Source organism: Cinclus cinclus, chromosome 2 (genome assembly GCF_963662255.1).
Source record: "Cinclus cinclus chromosome 2, bCinCin1.1, whole genome shotgun sequence".
NCBI classification, from domain to species: Eukaryota; Metazoa; Chordata; class Aves; order Passeriformes; family Cinclidae; genus Cinclus; species Cinclus cinclus.
Window position 1 is genome coordinate 58968665 of NC_085047.1, and position 14308 is coordinate 58982972.

Below are 14308 nucleotides of genomic sequence, written 5' to 3' on the forward strand. Positions count from 1 at the left end.
TCTCAGAAAGTTCCTGAACAAAAACGCAAGAGAAGAATGACATAGAAGAATCATTCTACATTCAAAAGCCATCTAGTATCAGACTGGAAAAAACAGAGCAAAAGTCTGGGTGCTTCTTATTCCCCACCCACACAACAGAATTCATTTGAGACATCCAATCCTGAAGTATGTAAAACCTTCAGTTGCAGGAAAGAGACCTGTGACATTCAGAAATCAAAACTGCCTTAGAATTACTGAGCAGGTATCTTCCAAATAGTTAGCAGCCTGAAAGCTCAAACACTAACTATATTTTGGCACAAGAATCAGATATATTCTCTATGGGCAGGCTCTTAATTTCAGGGACTTTTTTTATACGGCGCAGTACCTTTCTGAACTTCAATATGCAGACAATTTTAAAGACAACTGCAGCACTTCCTGAGGAGGGCAGTGGTTTGCTGCCAAACTTTTCTCCCTCCTATGGTCACAAGAACATAATTTTATATTGATAAAGCATTTCTACTGTTCTAGCAAAAGGACATCTAATGCAGAAAAGACTGAAAAAAAGACTGAAAACAGCTGGGAGGAGGCGATACCCTTCATGAACCTGTTCATCCTCCACAGGATAAGGGTCTGTGTTGGAAAATAAATAGGATGATTCCTAAAAGAGATGTTCTCTAATCCAGAATCTGAGAATCTGACTCAGATGTCAGGCACCTTCTTATGATCCAATGTGTCGATATGTGTGTGGTCTTCACCACTGGGAAGATGGATTTTTCAGCTGGTTTTCAGTGGTTCTGAAGCTCTGGAGCAGGAGAAGGACTGCAGAAACCAACCTGCAAAGGCAGTATTTCCGCACGTTGAATTTTCACTTAAGGCAAAACTACGCATACAATGGTAAAAAGAGCATGTGCTGCTGCCCTTCAAGGAAAGGTTATGCCATCTGTCCCTAAAACTTGGGATTGACCAACATCTCCTTAAATAGAGAATTCTCCACAAAAGCATCTTTCCTAAAGAAAACTTGTTTCTGGCAGATACTGCATGGTGCTGACAGCACTGGCCCTGCTGGTGACAGAAACTGATCCCAAAGCAGCACTTTTATTATCATTAGCAAATCAAACATCTCTGAATTGAGTATTTATTTGAAAAAACAACTCCTAAAGATGCAAAAACTCCAGTTTAATAGAAGTACATCTCAAACCTGAATAAATCAATCCCTTGGTTTACATCTCAAAGTACAACAGAATTTTAACAGTATCTCCCTTCACTGGCTTTGCTGGTAGTGGTGCCAAAAGTTTTCTGGTTCCACAAGAATAGCACTCTTTATTCAGGAATATGGGATTTTGTTGAGTTTGTGACACCACTTTTCCAGCCCAGCAGAAGCAGCATCCATTAGACTTGTCACTCTTATATCTATTCAAGAAATTGAAAAATATCTGTACTTATCAAAATATTTATCCCCTATATCTAGATATCTCCATATGGACAGATTGAGATATTTGAAAAACCATTTGCAAATGGCTTTGCTACACAGTACCCAAAGGAAACTGCTGTTGTGCAACTTCAAAATAATCTGTCCTGATCATCTAGAAAAAATGGGATACCTAGAGACTGAATGACAAACAGCCTTTTAACAGCAGTTGAGTGAAGTCCTCATGCCAGAAAACCATGTTGACATTAACAGAAAGTCCTTGTGACCAATTAGGAATATCTTTCACAACACAAAGAAACATCTAGTGCATGCCCTGAAGCAATACTCTAAATGCCTCATGGGAAATGGAGAAGCAACAAAAACAAAGAGTCCACAAGAGTACTATGTCAATACTTGAAGTCTTTGCTACAACAAGATTTTATCTAAGAGAGGTAAGAAGGTGCATGAAGTAGTATCACATCATGCAGAAGTGGTATCAATACACCCTGAATAACATTTATGAGCTTAATACCAAACAAATTAAGACCGAAAAAATAAAAGGCAGTTGCTGGCTCGGAGTTCTGGAGAAGACCTTTAATGACAGTATTTTGAACAAGGTTTGCAGCTGGTCTGTGGCACACAGTTAACACTACAAACCTTTCTTGAGCTGTCTTCAGTATCAGCCCATTTCTGAGGGGGTGGTAATCATATACACAAACACACAAAGCCAGCCAACACAACAGAGCTGAAAGCTGAATCCACAAAACAGTGAAGATTCCCACTATGATAAGCTAGTTCCTTGTTTTCCTTTTGATTCTATGGTCTCCACACCATTCCAAACAGAACCTTCCCCAGAAAGAGATTAGCACCAGAAAAAGCTCTGACACAATGACAGCACAAACAAGAATGTCTGCCATTGCTCACAGAGACACTTCCATAGCCTCCCTGAAAAAGGTTACTTAATTGCTTGTGATGGATGAGTCAGACATACAGCCTGGCAAAGAACTTCTCAAGAAGGGTGTCTAGAAAAACTATGATAGAGGATCCCAGGCTCAGACCAAGTTAAGCTCTGTCCATATGGAAAATGTGCAACCTCAAGTTCCCATCCCTACAAATGCTGATGCTTAGATGTGAATTTTCAGGCCTGCAGAAAATACTTAAGAATGGTAGCAGAGGCACACTTCTGATAATCTCTATCTAGCATGGCCCCATCACATGATACATGGTATTTCAGTCCAGTGCATTTTGTCCATACCTTTCTGGATGGAAAAGGGAAGGAAGTTTCAAATAAAGAATCTGCCAATAGACTCAAAAACAAACAAACAAAAAAGCTCAAAAATTCAATTAAATACGTGGGGGGGAAGGGCAGCTACACTTTTTTTGAAGTGTTTTATTACAGCCTAATGAAGACAAGAAGCATCTTCATCTATAGCTAAGAGGTGATTACCATGAATTGAAATCCACTTTTCATCCAGACAAAGAACAAAACACACCAAACACACGAGCCAGCTGGCACACTTGCACTGCTCAAAACGGTTGAGCTCACACTCTCCCAATACAATCCACACAGGAAGACGTTTATGGGCAGCAACCTAAAAAGTTGCATTTCCTATGACTTAATAATTTTGTGCAAATTAATATCTAAGATCACAGCATCTATAAGCTTAGACAGTTCAGAGAAGAAACAATAAAACTCTGCAGCAAGGCTCAGATTGGTTGATTTTGATTTTTTTTTTTAAAGCAACATTTCTCCATTATTTAAAAATATCCCATCTACCTGCTTTCAATGTAAGAACATTTAGATTTATCAGTGTAAAAAGTAAAAGATATATGGTATGCAAATGACTGAATATTTCCATTTTTAGTCATGGCAGCTATCCACTAAATTACTTGAAACTGCTTCCTTTGTCTCACTTGAAACGTTTCTGCTCCACAACTTTTTATATGGCAGATACAGATTTTCTCACCCGATGCGGTATGAACAAACCCACTGAAAATATTCAAATAAATTACTCCAATTGTGAAAGTCTAGTCAGCCTCATACAGACAACTTCCATTGCTTACACGCTAGACTAACATCTAAACACAATAAAAAAAGTCAATATAAAAAAATATTCTACAACCTTCACACCATGAAAACAAAACCAGAAAAACAGGACAAGCAGCCTTTTACTTAACACAAGTCACGTTAAATATCTTGTTTATGTTTGACATACACAGGTATCATTGGATGTAGCTTTACTGTTTTATGTAACATCCAATGAAAGAGTTGCTTTAAAACTAACAGCAATTCACATGTAGGTACATGTCTAAATTTATTCAACTGAGCCATCAATATTCCCCTCCTGCTTCCACGAGAAAAACATTTTTAAATGTGTGCATATGCTCATGTTACACAGGGAAAGAAAAAAATCTGAAAACTGCAGTAGAACACATCTTATGGTATCATGGTTAGTCACCAGCTTCAGCATTTCTCACTGTGTGGTGGTTAAGCAGGCATTTACTCTCAGGAATTCTGCCACAGAACTACCAGCTTGTAAGGACTGGCTAACCACAAAGCAGTAATTTAATACCATATTTAAAACCACTGGTGTCCATTGCTGCTAGCACTGCTAACAGCTAATCTTGAAATAAAACAAGCGATACTTTTTCTGGTGTCAATAGCACAAATGAACACACAGGCTATCTCAAACACCCAACTCCAGAAGAAAAAAAAAATCTTATCTAAGTAAGTCTAGTTTGCATTTGTCATTCAAAAACTAGCTTATAACAGCAATTCTGTATGCTTGCTCTGCTGAAGCAATGTGCCCTTAAAATAACACTATGTACAAGGATAACCAATTGAAAAGTTTATAGCAGCTGTAGTACAGTACAAATACAAATACAGAGCAAATACCCTAAGATGACAGCGGCCATCACACAACTAATTCAACAAAAAACTGGTTTTCTGAAAGCTTTTGGACAAGTCTGGGGATTGCACTAAAGAAAGCAAATAATTTCACATGAGCAGAATATCAGCAGAGATATTGAGAGCATTTCTTATGGGTGTCCAAACGAGTTATTTAGAGCCATTAATCCCAATACAGATGACTCAAACTAAAAAAGTTCTTGTGATAAAGTAGCGCATAGAACAGCTGCTACACCCATCAGCTCCTGGCTTACATGTTACCTCCCAGACCTAAACTGTCAGCCATCAGCTTGATTCACACTCCCCATTCTCACTGCAGAGTGGAAGCATCATATCCTTGCTGTACCTACAATGACATTTCCAAGTCTGCTTCCTCTACTTATTTTTAAATATTTCCTTACTCTTCCTTATGATCCAGCTGCACAATACAAACGCTATCTTCCACTATAAATGTACCAGTTGTAAGCCAGATCCTGGAGAAGTCCACTTAACAGATCACCCCTGTCGGAATTTTAACTCAAAGACACTACTTCCTAACACTTGAAATGATGGAGCCAGTATGAGGGCCATAAAGAGCTGTCCTTAATTAATCTTACAGAACTATTTCTTCTTAAAATACAGAGTTCCTAACAGAACTAATGTTTTTTACTTCCTTATGGAATCCACCAATAATCTGCAGAGAACATCTAACTAATAAAAAGAAAAATGTAAAAATCAACCAACAGTGGCAACTTGCTTTATATTATTTTAGCTTTCCACATTAAGGAAGAAATATGCCCTCTTTCCAGAAAGGTTAAAGAAAGATCTTCACTGAAGACAGCCTACCTTCCTGTGTAGACAGTCTTACACCTTTTTTTGAGACTGTTGTTTCTGATGTTTCTTCCAGCCAGACATTTTCTCTCATCCAGTATTTCCTCACAGTCTCCATGATTTTAGATACTCAGAAAAAGGGCACATGTGCACTAATGTCGAGCTTCAATGGAATCAACCAATGCACCTGCAACACAATCGACGTAAACCTTGATGTTGACTAATTGAAGATCTTCACTATTTGGATTTTTTATCTCATGGATACAGAGACCAGCATGTATGGGGAACCATAGAGGATTTCTGAGCACTGATCACGTACAAAGAGAATTTTCTGGGGAGTAGGTCAGGGCAGCACTCCAAGATCCATGTCTTGTGAGGAAGAGTAACAAATGAGGCTGTTCACAGGTATTTTTAATACATCTGGACTGTAGCTAACAGAATGTGAAAATTACTTTATCTCATGTAATTGCTTATACTTCAGGTTATTAGCTTCCAGCAGAAACATTCTGCCAAGAGCCACAGTTACATTCACTCTGGCAGTAACTTTGCATAAACAACAAAACTCATAATAATAAAGCGGCACTCCTAAATGCTAGTTTTTGCTTCCCAAACACACAAAGTCTACAGCTTATTCCTTAGATGAGAATTGTACCGACTGCACAAATTTTATTCAAGCAGAAAGATAACAGTAGGATAAAATGCCACTTAAATAATCAAGTACTCTTGCTGATCAGAAGCTAAAAAAAGACTGATAAAAAGATTTGATAATCCTCCATGTTATACAGTAGGCTTTTTAAATGAAAAGTTTCCCATAACTCGAGGAAACTCAAGGAAAATGGTTATAGTTTGCTGATATCAACATTTTAGTAATAACAAACTCCATATACTAAAGCACTAAGCAAAAAACACTTAGTGCAATAAAGCAATAAATCACTTGTAGCACAGAAGACCAGCAGCTAGATAGTAAATCTCTTAACCTGCACAGGAGACTAAGACACCCATATTACAGTATTAAATTTACTCATACACTATATCGTGTTGAGACATTTTCCTTGTAAATGCTCCATGTTTCTCAGCATATAAAAAACCCCCATACATACAGTCACATTTCAAAACCTTTCATTCACACAGTAGTTGTTTAAATCATTATTCCAAAGTCTCCACAAATGACGAAAATTAAATTGTTCATACATTACAGAAATGCCAACTATAAGTAAAAAAACCAAACCCTATTATATTTGTATTTTTAAAAGCTGTGTTTTAAATAACATTTCAAAGTTGTAGAGGAAAGCAGATTATCTTGTTGATAAAACCCCCAAAACACAACCCCCTAAGTTTTTTATGTTAGATGAAGTTTTTCTATTATAGCCTCCCTGCTATCCTTCCATGCACCTCTCCTGCTTAGAATTAGTACACTGCAATTAGCCATCTACAATTCTTACTATTTAGTCTTTGGTTAAAAGACAAAAGACCAGAAATTCACTTCAAAATATGTTACCTCCAAGTATGTTTATGAATTGATGATGCAAAAACCTTAGTATTTTAGGGCAAGATCAAGAATATCAAGCGAATAAATCTCCAATGGAAACATGGGAACTACATTTCTTATATGTTCTTAAGAAACTATCTTTTCTTCAGAAATAATGATAATTCTTCAAAATGCATTATCATAATTGGCCCCACTACACACAAGCATCTCATGTAGCATGTGGTTTTTTAGGGTGTTTTTTTTTTGTTTGTTTTTTAAAAATCATGTCTGTGGACTTCCCAAATTAGGACAGCCAGTTTTTTTTCCCCCCATGTTTAATCCATCTTTTCAAGTTTGGCATTGCAGAAACACTTTGTTGAGCAGCTCCACTTTTAGCTTAACAGCACAACATGCCAAGTAAAAAAACTTTAAAAAAATTTAAAGCCGCACAAACTCCAACACTGGTATTCAAACACTTGGACTATTCTTTCACAAAAATGGCAGGGTGGAATGGACAATTGGAAATGTGAACTATTCTGTCCACAAGTCAGGGCTCTTAGATAATCCATTCTGAATTGCATGAGAGACTCGTACATCAGCTCCCTAAGAACATAATCTGCTGGAGTCCTATGAATTCAGTGTCTTTTATTTTCCTCTTCAAAATACACAGTGTAGAAAGAGCATGAACTTTTCTGGTGCAGAATTGCTACATATTAGGACTCCAAGATGAGAAGGATAGCTCACAGGACTTGTGTGATCACCTCCCATAAAGCAAGCTATTTTTGGGTTAAAAGCCATTTTCCCTTTAAACATATGCCACCGTAGTTGTCACTAGAGATCACAGTAAGGCACCAGGTACTGGGAATAGCAGATATAGCTAACAGTTGTTATAAATTGAAGTCCTGATGTCCAAAGCACAGCACCTCATTTATAACCTTGCATACGACATCTGTCAAGCCTTAGACAACCATACCTGCCTCTGAGTGTCTCCCAGCAGCTGTGCACTTACACAGCACATCTAAGGGTAGGGGTGATGCCACCAGTGTCACACCAATAGTCCCTGCTGCATAATGTTACCAACACGTCTGCTAGAACAACATGACTCCATCAGCAGAAACCTACTCAAAGTGAACATGAGCTATCCAACCTGAGAAACTAATCTGGATGCAATTATGACTAGACTTCTTGCAGTATTTTGTCCTCCACTTTTCCTTCACAATCTAGATGGGGCAAACTCATCATCAGTGAGCATCAACATTAACAGCCTGGCAGAATGATTGCTGACTTCTAAGCTGGAAGTATTCTTCACACAGTTCTATTTTTTTAAATTGAGAGTACAAGCAGATGATCACTGACAAAATACCAAATGCACAACACTTTCCTTTAGAATTAGCACTGTGAAATTTCACAGAAATAAAGACAGATGCCATATGTGCCACTTTGAGAGCTCCAAAATCAAGACTGATGAAGGACTGTACAGAAACAACCATATGTGATCTGCAGATCACATCCTCAGTCTAACCCCACTGCACTCTTTAATTAAAGGCACTTTAGCAAGTGCCTACCTTGAAGCATCAGTTTCACATACCTCATGTGACCTGTGGTGAACCATGCATTTACTCACATTTAACATAAACCTGATGTGGGTCTGCAGCTACTCAGCTGTGTTTTGAAGTTAACCCATTTTTATAAGGCAGCTTCTGTAACAAGTTTTTCCCCTTGCAAATAGCCTGAAGCAAGAAATTCTAGTGATTAGGGCTCTGCTGGCAAATGGACATAAAAATCACAACTGGAGATTCCAAACTACAGTATGTGGATTAGGGATCTCAGTGCTTCTGTATACAGGCATTCATGTGTATCAGCATGTCGGGTTTTTTTACTGTGCCTTTCTGCACTGTTTGTTGTAGTGTCTCAAGTGCTGCCAGACTCACATAAAATGTTTGTGCCCTGGCACTGCAGTAGCAGTTCAGAGGAGCTTGGCCGCTGGCAAGTAAATGGCTACAAGCTGCTCCTGGATTTGAAGGTGAAACACAGTAAGCAGATTAAGAATCATGATAGTTTAAAGAGTCCTCTACAGACTGCCTAGTCCAACCCCTCGCTACACAACAGGGACAGCTGAAGCAGACTAGTCCTGGCCATGTCCAGTCACGTTTTGACCACCTCCAAGAAGATAACTTCACTACCTCTCAAGAACCTATTCTCATGTTTGACAACTTTGGTGACAAAAGTGTCTTTTCTTTTGCTCGCATATTCTCTTGTATTTTAATTGGTGCATATAATACATTGTCTCTGGGCACCCATGAGAAGCACCTACCTGTCTTTTTTCATTCTTGCCTTCAGTTAGTTACATATACAAGATCCCATCTGAGCCTTCTCCTCTCCAGGCTGAAGTAAGTCACTGACAAGGATGTTCCCCGCTACTGGCCCCAGTGTTATTTACTTGGGGACACTAGCTGGAGCTCACGCAGCAGATGACAACACTGAGCCTGGCAGTTCAGTCAGTTTTCAGTACAAATTACTGTCTACTAGGGTATACTTCAACATGCCTGTGTTATCACAGATGGTGTCAAAAGCCTTGCTAATACACAGGATCAACTGCTGTCTGCTTGTATGCTGAGATAGTAATTTTGTTACAGAAGGTTATTAAGTTAATCAGGCATGAATTTCCCTTCATAAATCCATCCTACCTACTGTCCTTTGTGTTTGGTAAACGTTTCCAGGATTATTTGCCTTATCAGCTTCACAAAGACTGATATCAACCTGACTGGCTCACAGCTCCTCAGATCCTCCTTTTTGTACTTGAAAACAGGACACATTCACTCTGCTCTAGACCTTAGGAAACTCCATCCATCATGATGATCTCTCGAAGACTGAGAAGGGCAATTGCACTGTCTAGCTGCGCTAAGAGTTAGAGATGCATCCCAATCAAGTTCAATGTCCACATCCAGTATATTTAGACATTCTATCGTCCAGTTCCAAGATGTGTGTATTTAGGAAAAGCAAATTAAAGCAACACTCACATACTCTCAAAAATCACAAAAGCGGTGTATGCTCTCTGCTGCCTTGATATAAAAAACTTCATATTTCATCAGCAACTCTTAGACTACCAAAAAATTTATCAAAAGTGTTGAGCCTGAAATGAGAATTTTGTTAGAAAAGATGACAAAAAATCCAGTATCATGGAAGGTGATTTGAATTTTACTGGGTTCTGTTTAATGAAGTGTGGAGCTGTATTTTCATTTGTTTGCCTTTTGCCTTTTTTTAGCAAAACAGCAAAGTTGTCATTGAAGTCACTGACAATTGGTACCTTCTGCTTGTCCCTGATAGCTAACAGGAATCCTCTCTTGGACATGTAAAAATAAACGCACTTATAATCAAGACAGCACTACATGCACCAACTAGGCACCAGCTGAGCAATGCACTGCTGTTGTGCTGTATGCAGTCAATTACAGAATGTATGCAGGTGCCTTAATTGAGTATCCTGATTTAAGAAGTGTCCTATTGGATGAGCAAAAGAGTCCTAGAAGATGAAAAGATAAATATCACCACATCCAATGTTTGCTTTGGTGCTAGCAGATATGAAGCAGGTTGAGAGGTAAAGGAAATGTTAGTACCAGCTTGGGACAGGTCTTTCTCCCAGGAAAATGAAGCACATGCTACATCTACCAATTAAAGACACAGATGCAATGAATAAGAGTAAATTTTAAACTGCAGATTTAGTGTCAACACCACCAAGACATTGTTTATCACAGAGTGCTTTCCCTTTACAAGTAACTCTTACCCCAGAATTCTTCCATTTTATGATAGAAATTATCCAAATAAATTTAACATGGACAGAAAAGGTCTGAGAAACAAACAAACATGGAATGAACTTCGAGAGTTTTGTTGAGCAGCAAGATATTAACAGGGTTCCCTCAGGATGCCTTAAACAGCAGCCAGAACCATGAATTTGTTTCAAGGGGAATTGTATGAACAGGCAAAGGCTGTTACTTGAGAAGGGGCCTGAACACAAGATTAAGAACTCAGCCATGTCCTTTTTCTCCATACCTCATGGGTAAGTAGAACCTGGTGCAATGCTTTTTACATTTCTGAACTCTGCCTTTAGGTAACCACACTCACTCACACTACTTCATTATGACCAAGAGTCTTCACATTTAAAAAGCATCAGGCTGCCATATAATGAAATAGAAGGAAAGCATAGCTAATTTCTTCACAATATACAGTGATGTACTTCAAGAATCATCGGAAACAAACTGGCAGTGATAAACATTATATTTCAAGTTTGTTTATTTTTAAATACAGAGCCATCAAGACAGTGTTCCATCAAATGATTTCTCTAATATTTGAGATAAAAAGTGATCTATGACTGAGTATCAACAATGATGTACCACTGAGCACAGTTTATACTGTATTATAAACTTCCTTTGAATGAGACACTGAAAAATAGTGTAAGACTGAGTCGAGCAGTCTCTAGCACCCTCCAACTGACCTTGTCTTCAGTTGGAAAGACACAGAATCTGGCTGTGTACCAGTGTAGCAAATTAGGAAGTGGTTAGTGCATGCCTTTGGTATCTGCAAACAGGAAGCATAGTAACAATTATCACTTGAGAAATAACTTGAACTCATTACATCCTAACTCCTTATTCTTGCACATAACCTGTACAAAATCAATTGTCAGCATTATAAAAAAAGTAAGCAGACATTGACTCAAATGGCCTTTGTCCAACTGCTCATCCTGCAATTCAATGCCCCTTTCCTTATTCCAATATTGGAATACTTTTATGCTACAGCATCGTATAGAACTGCACCCAAGATACTGAACAGCTGGCATGATTTTAAGTGTGCAGTGCTTTTATAATCAAAAGTTCTATGCATAGCACAATACATTGATCAAGTTAAAATTCCAGTACAGTTTCTAGGCAAAAGACAATTGTTAGCTTCTTTTTTCATGACTTCTCACCCTTCAGCCTGAACTACTTATGTCTCCTCCAGCCTAGGTGGCTTGACAAAGAAGAAAAAACAGTAAAAAAGAAAACCAGTTCACATGCTACTTTACTGCAGTAGCATAACAGCAAAAAAACTGAAGAAATCACAACCTCATTTGAAGAGCTTGAAGGATTAAGCCATGTCTTGTATAACTCTCATCTAAAACGATGGAGAAAATCAAAAGTCAGCTCATTCACTTGCAAGCAGTGATGGATGACAACATCTGAAACTGGGTCTTGCTGCAAATGCACACACAATAATGTACAGCAATGCCAGCTTAACACTTACTACCCATCAGGTTTTGTAGTTCTTTCAAAGTCTGCTTTACCATAATCACCAGTGGGTTAGCAATTTCATCCTAAGAGGCAACAGTATCTCTGGAGCAAGGAAATCCAGCACTGTTTGTCCCAGGTTACACCACACCATCTCTGTTACTCCCTCAAACATCCAAGTTTCACAGTTACTGAATCTTGAATAGTTTCCTTTGCAACTTAATTGTGCAGTCAAATATAAACCTCTGCACATCACAAACTGAACACAAGGCCAACACACACAAGTTTTTTTCTGCTCCAGAAATACATAGATTGCATAATGCAATATGAAGCATATTTTAACTCATTTATTAAGGAATTATTTACCCGAAAACAAGTCTTTGAGTATACAAAGAACGTTGTTGCTTTTTGGCAGTCTCTTTCTTTATTGAGCATATTTCAGATTCTCATGTCTTTGGTTGCTGAAAGAAAACTTCTTCCAGCAATATCCTTAAGATTACTTTTTTATGAAAAAAACCAGCTTTACTTTTCCCACTTATGGTACCCTTCTGAGACTTCCCCCAAAGGATCTTGAACATAGACTGTGAAGGAAGATTAAAACTACCTTTCCTACTTAATTAAAGTAAGGCATATTCTTTTATAATGTGATGAAGAGCAAGTCGCAACCCACACCCTTCACCACACCAGTATTTGCACAAATATGTAAACAAATTCCATTTCAGAAACTGAAAACACCCCATGCACACAGTTGGCACTGCAGTGATTTCAATTTTATTTTTGGTGGGACATTCATTAATTCTCAAAGCTTCCTCAATGTTAGTTTCATAGATATGAAGTGGTCATGGAATCTATACTTTGGGAAGAAACCTACCTAGCACAGCCAAAAGGCTGAGTACCAACTTACAGCAATTAGGTAATAAACAACATCTTCCTGAACATATCTAACAAATGTTTGCCTCCTGTACAACCCTTTTCTCCTAGTGTTCAAAGATCACAGACCCACCTGGAGCTCTAGAAATAAGGAACTTTCTAGACTTAAATACCAATTCTTTCATCAAGTCTTCGTATCTACTATGCCACTTCAAAATCCAACTGCAGTTGACTACACCAAACTGCACTCGTTTCCAAAGAAACACAAGAGGAACTTTCTTCCCAACTGGTAGAGAAATCAGAATTTTGCTAGGTATTTTCTAGAAGGTGCAACACAATAATAACTACAATCCTCCCTCAGTCAAACTATACAAGTAATATATATGAGAAGCTAGTACTAAGCTCCCACTTAGACAAATTAGATATCAAAATAGAGTATTTTCCTGAAAGATACAGCACACAGTTTGTCACAATTTTCTGCCCTCAACCTCTATATTGTAGTAATTCTAAAATTAAGTCTCATGGAATAAAATTAAAGTTTCTCTTAGCTTCAAAGATTCTTCTATTCTTCAAAGATTCTTATAGTCACACTAAAGCTACAGGTAAACCCAACCAAGTGAAATGTAAAAGACAGCCTGCCTTAGTAAGGAAATTATTTGAAATATGACAAAAATGCATTTGCAGAAGTTAGCAGCACAAAAAAAAATCTCAAACATGTTTCAGAAAGGTGAAACTCTTGATTTTAATTACCTTTTTAGGATTAAGCTGGCAGTTTTGAACAGAAATGATTTGATATAATGAAGATGACTACCAGAAAGGCACCTTTCTGTGTAAGTCTGCCCCAAAATATGGGGGCCCTCTTTTTTTACCCATCATGTTGAAAAATAAGTACTAAAAATCTTTTCAGATGCCAAATGAGTTCGGCAACTCATCTTCCAATATCCAGATACTTTAAACAGCAGAGGTAAAACTTGCCTAGCATTGACTGTAATTCTATCTAGATACCTAGCATATCACAATTTATCACAAGGCAAAAAATTTCAATTACATTTCATTTACATAGGTAAGTGTGCATTAGCAATAAGCACTGTAGAAAAGCCTGTAATATACAAGTATAGTACTCTTTCAGCTGGGATAGAGTTAATTCGCTTCTTAGTAGCCAGTACAGTGCTGTGTTTGGAACTTCACAGGAGTATAACACCAATAACACACTGATGTTTCAGTTCTTGCTAAGGTGTGCTTACACTGGTGTGAGGATTCTTCAGGTTCCCATACTCTGTGAGGCAGCAGGGGCACAAGAACCCAAGGAGAAGCATGGCTAGGACAGATGACCTGCAGTAGCCAAAAGGATATGCCATACCATACAGTGTCATGGCCAGTATATAAACAGGGGGAGTTGGCTGTGAGCTGTCAGCCACTGCTCAGGGATGGGCAGGGCACTGGCCAGTGAATGGAGAGCAATTGTTCAGTGCATCACTTGTTCCTCTCAAATTTTCTTCTTCCCTCTTCCCTTTTCATTACAATTATTATTACAATTTGATTCAACATTCAAGTGTCCTTATCTCAGCCCACAAGGTTTATGTGTTTCTATTCCTACTATTCCTATT

At 38.1% G+C, this 14308-nt stretch overlaps 1 protein-coding gene across 1 annotated transcript in view; it reads right to left on the reverse strand.

The window, feature by feature from the left end:
- NAA16 (N-alpha-acetyltransferase 16, NatA auxiliary subunit) overlaps nt 1–14308 on the reverse strand; it is a 62120-nt gene that overhangs the window by 16953 nt on the left and 30859 nt on the right. The window lies entirely within an intron of this gene.